Source organism: Xyrauchen texanus, chromosome 42 (genome assembly GCF_025860055.1).
Source record: "Xyrauchen texanus isolate HMW12.3.18 chromosome 42, RBS_HiC_50CHRs, whole genome shotgun sequence".
In the NCBI taxonomy this organism is placed as follows: Eukaryota; Metazoa; Chordata; class Actinopteri; order Cypriniformes; family Catostomidae; genus Xyrauchen; species Xyrauchen texanus.
In genome coordinates, this window is record NC_068317.1 from 6,458,406 (window position 1) to 6,467,100 (window position 8,695).

The 8,695-nt window shown below is 35.9% G+C and overlaps 1 protein-coding gene across 1 annotated transcript in view; it reads right to left on the reverse strand.

The window, feature by feature from the left end:
- LOC127635398 (divergent protein kinase domain 2A) overlaps window positions 1-4,508 on the reverse strand; it is a 55,720-nt gene extending 51,212 nt beyond the window's left edge. Inside the window, exon 1 of the mRNA XM_052115399.1 lies at window positions 4,095-4,508. The gene's annotated coding sequence lies outside the window, so the exon portion shown is untranslated. The remainder of the gene's footprint in view (window positions 1-4,094) is intronic.
- Window positions 4,509-8,695: the final 4,187 nt, after the last annotated feature.

Below are 8,695 nucleotides of genomic sequence, written 5' to 3' on the forward strand. Positions count from 1 at the left end.
ACAGGCAGAGGGATCTGTGAATATTCTAGCTTTAGTGATTTTGCATTGTCAAAAAGCTACACTTTGAAGCTGCACTGATTTAGCGCTTTGGGAACAACTTTAGGTGTGACCAGCTGTGAATATGTTTGCAACATGTCAATGAAATTATTGGATGCACCTGTAGCAGGGCTATAAATAGATGCGTCACAGGTGCATAGCGTGGAAACTTCTGCCAGGTATGTCTATGTGGGTTCTAAGAACAGTAGAAAAAGGCTACAGAATTAAATTTGTTCACCGTCCTCTGCATTTCAACGGCGTGGTTTCCACTACCGTGAAATCGGAGCAAGCATTTCAACTGTGGAAAGAACAACAAAATCTCTTGGTCAAAGGGGCCATAGAACATGTTCCCCTTCCAGAGAAAGAGTCAGGTTATTATAGCAGATACTTCCTGGTTCCCTAGAAGGGTGGGGGGGTTGTGTCCGATCTTAGACCTTCGAGGCTTGAATCGCTCAGTCAGGGCGTTCAAGTTCAAGATGCTAACTATCAAGACGGTCGTGTCCCAAATCCAACACCACGATTGGTTGGTCACGATCGATCTCATGCAGACTATGTCACATTGGGTGAGAGACGCTATTGCCCTGGCCTACGAGATGCGCAGTCAAGCTTCGCCAGTAGGTATCAGGGCTCACTCTACCAGAGGGGTTGCCTCCTCTAAAGCCTTGGCTAGAGGTGTCCCTGTGCAGCATGTTTGTGATGCGGCAGGCTGGTCCTCTCCGCACACATTCATAAGATTTTATAGTTTGGATGTTCATGCCACTCTGGGCTCTTATGTCCTTGAGTCAACATCACAAGCTCATGTCTGAGACCTCTCATGAGCACAACTACACAACCGTAAGGGTCCAGACATCCACAGTGCGGCGGAGTGGGTATTCTCATTCCCAAAGCCCTAAATCAGTGCAGCATCAAAGTGTAGCTTTTTGATAGGGAACGTCTCGGGTTACTTAACTGTAGCCCCTGTTCCCTGATAAAAGCGGAACGAGATGCCCCAGGACTGCTCCTCAGACAAAATACCTGACGATGCACCTGTGACGCATCTATTTATAGCCCTGCAGCACGTGCATCCAATGATGTCACCAGCAGAGGCTATAAATTCTGGTCAATTTCATTGCTGTGTTGCACACATATTCACAGCTGGTCACACCTAAAGTTGTCCCCAAAGAGCTAAATCAGCGCAGCATCAAAGTGAAGCTTTTATCAGGGAACAGGCGTTATAGTTAAGTAACCAGAGATGTTTTTCATATCTAAAATAAAGGTTTACATGCACAGCTGAAATGTTTTATCTTTTTCTGCTTGAACCTTCTGTGGACTGCTCCTTTCAGCCTTATTGATTTGTCCATTAGGCAATATGTAATCTCACAAATTTGTCATTTGTAACTTAATTTTTCACAAAATCTAAGATTGTTTCAGTCTGATCCTAACAGACTGTGTTGTAGTCTAACAATTTGCATTTCGCATTGCATATAGTTTTGCTTGATTTGTACTATATTTTATTTCCTTAATTAATCATTTTGCTTTGCTCTCTTAAAAAAACACATAATTTAAAGTAATTTCAGAGCAAATACTATAGTATCAGTAAATAGAATATTACATATATAGAATTTTGCTAAAAGGCTTAAGAATATTGAGACACACACACACACACACACACACACACACACACACACACACACACACACACAAGTTTGAAACTGAGCTGAATGTATTAACTTTATTCCCATTACATTATGCAGTTCACAATGGCCTTGTCATTAGCTTTGCACATGCTGAGCTGCAGGCGCCCGGGTGAAGAACTGCAGTTGCCAAGGTTGTCGACTGCTGGAGTCAATAATGTTTGATCACAAAAACAGTCATCCACAACTGAGCAAACAGCACAGACAATGATGAATGGTAACAAATTCTCTCTTTCAAACACTAACAACTAAAAACATACGCTAATTTACCGATTAACCACATTGCCATTCAAAGCTGACACCTGAATATTACACTTAATGATGCTGCGGATTGCCCTTCAGTTTCCAAAAATATATATATATTGTTTTTTTGTAAATATGACTCTTAGGTTGGCACTAAGTAAATGCAAAACCTTTTTCTAAATCAAACGGCTAGTTTGAACAATTAGTTGACTCATTGTAATCTTTCAAAATAAATATGAATAAAATTAAGATCAGGTCAAACTCACTAATCAACCAGTTGGTAATTGGACTAGACAATAATCCTGACCCATCCCTAGTTGGAAAAGAGAAGAGGCACAAATCCCAATTCAAAAGAGTTCTTTAGGCAAATGACTGCTTTGCTTAGATAAATTTAATCAATAACTTCCATTAAATCGGACACAACGTCTGCCTTGTTTTTACAATTACTATGAGACCAGACACACTATCTGTTATCATGTCAACATGTTTCAAGGCTGGGTTTCATTTCATTAGCTGGGTGCATTGAAAACTCACTTTTCAGCTTCACAGTATTGAAATACACAGCCTAGATTATCTAGATAACAACACAAGTTTCCGAAAGGCTTGACTTGTTTTTCATACTATTGGGAGTTACACTGCATGCAGATCTGTAAAAATAGGGCTTAACAAAACATGTCAACACTTGTTTGAGGGTTTGCACGGTTATTTTTCTCACCGTTTATCATACAGGTGTGGTGGCATTCTCACGTTCTGCTCCCTGCGTACTGAAGATTTAACGATCAAGTTACATCAACTTCTCATAGTGCTTTTAGCCATATGGGGAAGGATCATAACATCTTGACACAACCTATTGTATATATTGCACCATTTTCCAATGGGGCAAATAGGTTTTAAATAATAGATAGGACTCAAACACGGCATTTGCCTGTACTTCCTAGAAGTCTCGATCCTCAACATGATCAAGAAGTCTGCTAATGGTCAGAATAACACATGTACAAGTTTAATCCAGAGATCTTTAGACTGGTCTGAGGTCAGCAGCAGAATAAATTATTTCAAGTGTAAAATCTGTGCCAAGAAATCTCACACTGACTTCATGATGTCCTGAGCTGTGCTGTTTCAGAGTACAAGATGAGAGTAATGTATTATAGACAATAATTTGTATGTCTTAAAGCATAATTCTTTTAATTGGTTTTGGAAAAAAAAAAAAACATTCTTCAGCATTACTGTTTGATTAGTTCTACAAGTACATCTCAGACATATCTTTACAATTTAGATTTTTTTTATTTATTTTAAAAAATAAAATATAAATAAATATATATATCAAATTCTTCTTAGGGTTCCCACACTTTTTGATAAATTATTTTCTATTGTTTATATAGCTGTCACTAAATAGGGACGTCTCACCAATTTATCAATCAACTTATAGACATTTGCTCACAAAAAAAAGAGCAATTACTAGCCAATGTAATATTTCAGAGCAAAGCATGACAAGAAAAAAATATATATTCACTACAGAAAGGTTTTTAGAAAATAATAATAATAATAATTTTATTATACATATATAATATACACACATACACATACATTATGATTATTATATTATCCATGGTTGTGGTAACCCTGTATTTACAGTGGGGTCCAAAAGTCTGAGACAACTTTGAAAATGTGTGATTCAAAATCATATTTAAATCTGGAAATTAATTAATTTTCAGGATTTTGACAAATTCATAACAAAAACATTAATTAGAAACAGAGTAAAATGAATAAGAAACACATAAGATTTGTCTTTATTTTGGCATTGTCCATGTTAACTCATTTGTACATCAGAAGCACACAATGCTCTTAGGAAAATTCAAATCATAGCAAATAATAGAAAATTATTTAATTCATTGTACTTTTCACTCAAATTGTTATGTTGATATTTATTTGTAATAAGCAAAAATGTAATTACAAAAAGGAAAAACAGAAGCATTTAACAAGTGGTCTCAGTTGAGTCTTTTGAAGCCCAATGAATTTAATGTAAAACTGCTGAATTTGTGCAGAAACAGACATTCAGTGTAATTTAACTTCATTAAGAGAAAAGAAAACCTGGACGATAGAAAGTAAACTAGCACAGAGAAGGAAATAAAACTGCCAACAAACCTGCGAGAGTTAGTTCACTCGGTCTCGGCTTGTGTTTCTCCGGGTCAGTTACTCTTCAGGCTGGAGCGCTCGCGCTGCATTCATGATGTTACTTTATTATGCGTCAGACGCTCCGATAAAAGAAATACGAGAAGCATTGTAACCAGCACTCACATCAGACAAACTCAGATGGTCTTTCCATTAGGAGATCAAGCAGTTAGCCACCTAGCCAGTGAGATGAACAGAGTGATCAAGCCTCTTAAGTCTTCTTATTCTCATTCTCTTAAATACAATAGTCCTTTATTCGAGTAGGACTGCTGGATCGTCGGATTCCTGTGCTCATCCCGATCTATCGACCGCAGGAGTTTGCTCGAGCGCGGTCTCCATACACACACTACTGCTGCTCTCAAGAACTAACAACGATCCACAGCGACCCACTCCTTCCATCACCGAACCATTAGTATTTACGACTCCTTGCATCACTTTACGTTATTGGTTTGAGGGCGTTGCCATGGCGCCCGCTCCTTCCTCCCGTAACAGCGACGCTGTTTCACTGATTATGGTTTAACAATAAATCGCAATAATATGTATAAACTAAAAACAAACAATAGCAAATATATATATATATATATATATATATATATATATATATATATATATATATATATATATACAGTAAATTATATATATGAATAAAATTAATATGGAATAGTTTATTCACGGGGGTTGTATATTTTCTGTTTCTATAATTCTTTGATTTGAGAAGAAAGAAAATAAATTGAATGAATTAATTAATTAAAAACGGTGAAGGAAGAATTGAGAGAGAAAAGATAAAAAGAAAAAATAATTAAAGTGAAATTTGTATTATGAAAAGAAAGAAAGAATAAAGAAAAAAGGATGAATTAATTAATTAACACATGAAAGGGTGATGTATTGAGAGAAAAAAGAAAGATAGAAAAAAGGAAAGGAAGAAAGAAATAAATTTAAGTGAAATTATATTATGAAAAGAAAGAAATAAGAAAGAAAGAAGGAAAGAAAGAGAGATAGAAAAAAGGAAAGGAAGAAAGAAAAAAATTATTAAATTAAAATTATATTATGGAAAGAAAGAAAGAAAAAATAAGGATGAATGAATGAACGAATGAATGAATGAACAGAATGGTGAAAAATGAAAGGAACAATAAAAGGAATAACAGAAGGAAAATAAAAAGCAAGAAAGAAAGAATGGCAGTCTTTGGATGGTTTGAGGGTAATTAATGACATTAATGAACTTCACTTGAAAGGGAGCTTCATGAACTCTAGTCTTCATGTTTGGGCTTGTGAAGAAACGAGAGCTTCTACTGCGAAACGGCCTAACCGAGAGTCACTTCTGAGTCTTGCCCTGAAATCCATTTCCTCACAAATGATTTGTGTAAATGCATGTGACCATATTCCTTATGGATGAATGTGAACCAAAGCATGAGAATGAGTAACAAACCTGGACCAGTTCCCAAAAACACAGTCATCTGCTGAAACAGGGGGAAATGAGAAGGGACCTGCACTAAATTATTAATTGTATTACAAGCACCAAGCATATTTTATATCTGTATAGTAACATTAAACCCATTGACTTCAAATATATAAGATACATATTATTGCTTGATAAACTGACCAACATTGCTCTGTATTTCTTTTGAATTGTTCCTTGTAGTAACATATATTGTTAATACCTTATATAAACTATATTAAATGTTCCCAATATTTTGAGAGGCTATCCTAAATAAGTGTTCCACAACAGAGCTGAGTGAAAATGTTTGCATGTGCTGCCACCTAGTGGTTCATGAGCATACATGATTGTTCCACTGAAAGTAGATCAACAGCTCAAAGGGATGCTTAACACACAATGGAAAATGTACTTTGCTGTTCTAAATCTCTCTCTCTCTCTCTCTCATTGAGCTCTTTACCATGCCTTCTCCTCATTGGAAAGTTGGTAAATGATGCCATGGAAACATCTCCGGTGAGTTCAGTTGTAGGCTTTCCCTGACACGGGTTCAACAGATCTTGTGCCCTTGTGTCGTTTGAGTAAGAGTGCTTCAAATTGCTCTATTTTATTGGCTGTAGCTGCGATTCTCCAAGCAATCTATATTGATTTTGCAGTTGCATTTAAAGACTGGAGACAATAGCTCCTACCATGAAAATAATCCTTTCTTGATGATTTTCTAGAATGGTTTGAATTAGATGCAGCTGGTAGTGGATACACACAAATAAATGAATAATAATCATTTTTAACACCAAGACCTGTTTTCAGGTTAAGATTGATGTGAATGTGCAGTATAACTGAAAGAGCACATCTTCTCAGCACTTTCAATCATCTATACTGTTCACTTACATTAAATAGTCTTGCAGTGTGCAAATGAATTTTTTTAAACGTAAAAAACATTCAATGTAGTTTCTCAAATAATATGAGCTCATAAAATCTGCATGTAAAATGATATAAATTATTTAATTTTAATATAATATAGTTGTATTCAAAATCATTTTATTTAAAGTCATTTATTTTATGCCATAACATTATGTTTAATAACACCAATGGTTGGGATAGGTACAGCATGCTAGTGTCAAGACACTGTTAATATCAAATATCAAATTTGTTTTTTAAAGTCACTGTGACAGGGCGGAGGGCCTTATCAGGCTAATTAAGCCTCTGAGCCTCTGTCATGTGTAAAGGGGTTTACAGTCGGGCAAGGAGGAGGCGAGAGCGGGCTTGATAATATAAATTATATTTTAATGACAACTTAAACAAAAGACAAACACACACACGACGGACATGTCCGTAAACGATCTCTCTCTCTCTCTCTCTCTCGTCGCACCACCATCCACAATTGGCCTTTATCCCTCTTGGAGGCTTAATTAGCCTGATAAGGGACCGGGTGTGTATAATCACGACCCGCCCCGCCCTCCGCCCTGTCACAGTCACTTTTGATTATGCCTTCAAGCTCATGTCAAGTCTTGAGTCCTCATATCAGCAAGCCACATATTTTTATGTTCTCTGCAGAATTACATTAACCTGCGAACTACTGAAATGTATTAAAAGGCAATTTAACCATGGACAGTTTGGACACACGTAACTGAACTTCTTTTCCTCACGATCTTAAAAACACTGCGATATAAAGACGTATGCTTAAATACTCGTTGTGCGTACACATTAATTTATTTACAAAATTATTCCTCTTTTTCTTGTTATTCTCCACATTTTAGAATAATAATAAAGAATGAGTAGGTGTCCAAATGTTTAACTGGTAGTGTAGTTGGCATAGAATAATATTTATTGTTCTAATTATATATATATATATATATATATATATATATATATATATATATATATATATATATATATATATTTTTTTTTTTTTATTTAAAATCTTAAAGGAACCAGTCAATTTACTAGCAGAATAATTCATAACCTTCATTTTTGTATTATTACAATGTATTATTATATGTAATTACATTATATATCTTATAGTGTATAGTATTATATATCTCATAATAACATACCCTGTATATGAACAGGTAGATATTGTTCTTTTCTAACTTCACAAGTCACACTTTTTGTCAATGGAGAAAACATCACAATTGGTCACATTGGTTGCAGATCCTTTAAATAAAAATGTAAATGTCTACTCCAAGAATGAAACCGTTTCACGGTTGTGATGTAAACTCTTTGGCGCAGCTTTCTTCTGGCCTCTAACACAGGCTGAGTGTTCAGGTCACCTGGTTCAAACTGCTCTCAAAGACGCCACCAATTACTCTGAGTGAATGTGTAGCCCCAGCGAACACGCCTCATTTAAGCTTTTATTGTGCTAGACTGAGGATGAATAATGAACTTGGGCATATTCTCAACAACAGCTTTGAAATCTTTGTTAATCATTTGCTTGTCCGTCTTTCCTTATTTTCTGACGGGGGGAATTATTATTAGCAATGCATTAACAATGCTATTCAGTTGAGACTGTTTTGAAGTCATTAGGCTGCAAAACATAGCAGGAAGAGATTACTGATGATGGATTTCATTGTGTCCTCAACTCTATTAGATTTTGTCCTTTGCAGAGGGATAAACTTGATACGAAACATCAACATTTTCTGAATCTGATATGTGACCTTGAATGAGATTTAGGAGATTTGACACAGGGGAAGATTATCAGTGAATAATGACTATAAATGACTAAACTATTCCTTTAAAAATGCTTCTGTTTGTCATGTATTTGACATTAGAATGGTTTGTGGTAAGCTCCGTGCCATTTGGATTTTAGTAATTGTGAATTTGTGTTGAATTGGATAACACTTCCATGCTTACATAATTCATTTAGGACCCTGGCAGCTGCGAGACTGCACACAGCCCAGAAGGAAATGAGACTCTATGTCCAGATTTACTTTGCACTCCAGGGCAATCACTTTTCCCTAATCAGACAGCCCACTCTCACCTGCTTCTGCACTTTCATTAAACCAACCCAAATTATTTCTCACTACAATGTCAGGCTGAGAGCGTTGAGCTTTGAACAATGCTTCTGGTTTCCATGCGCACAAGGAAACAATGTTGACTGCATTAATGCTGATCAAGTGTGACCTAACTTTCATGTAAATAACAATTG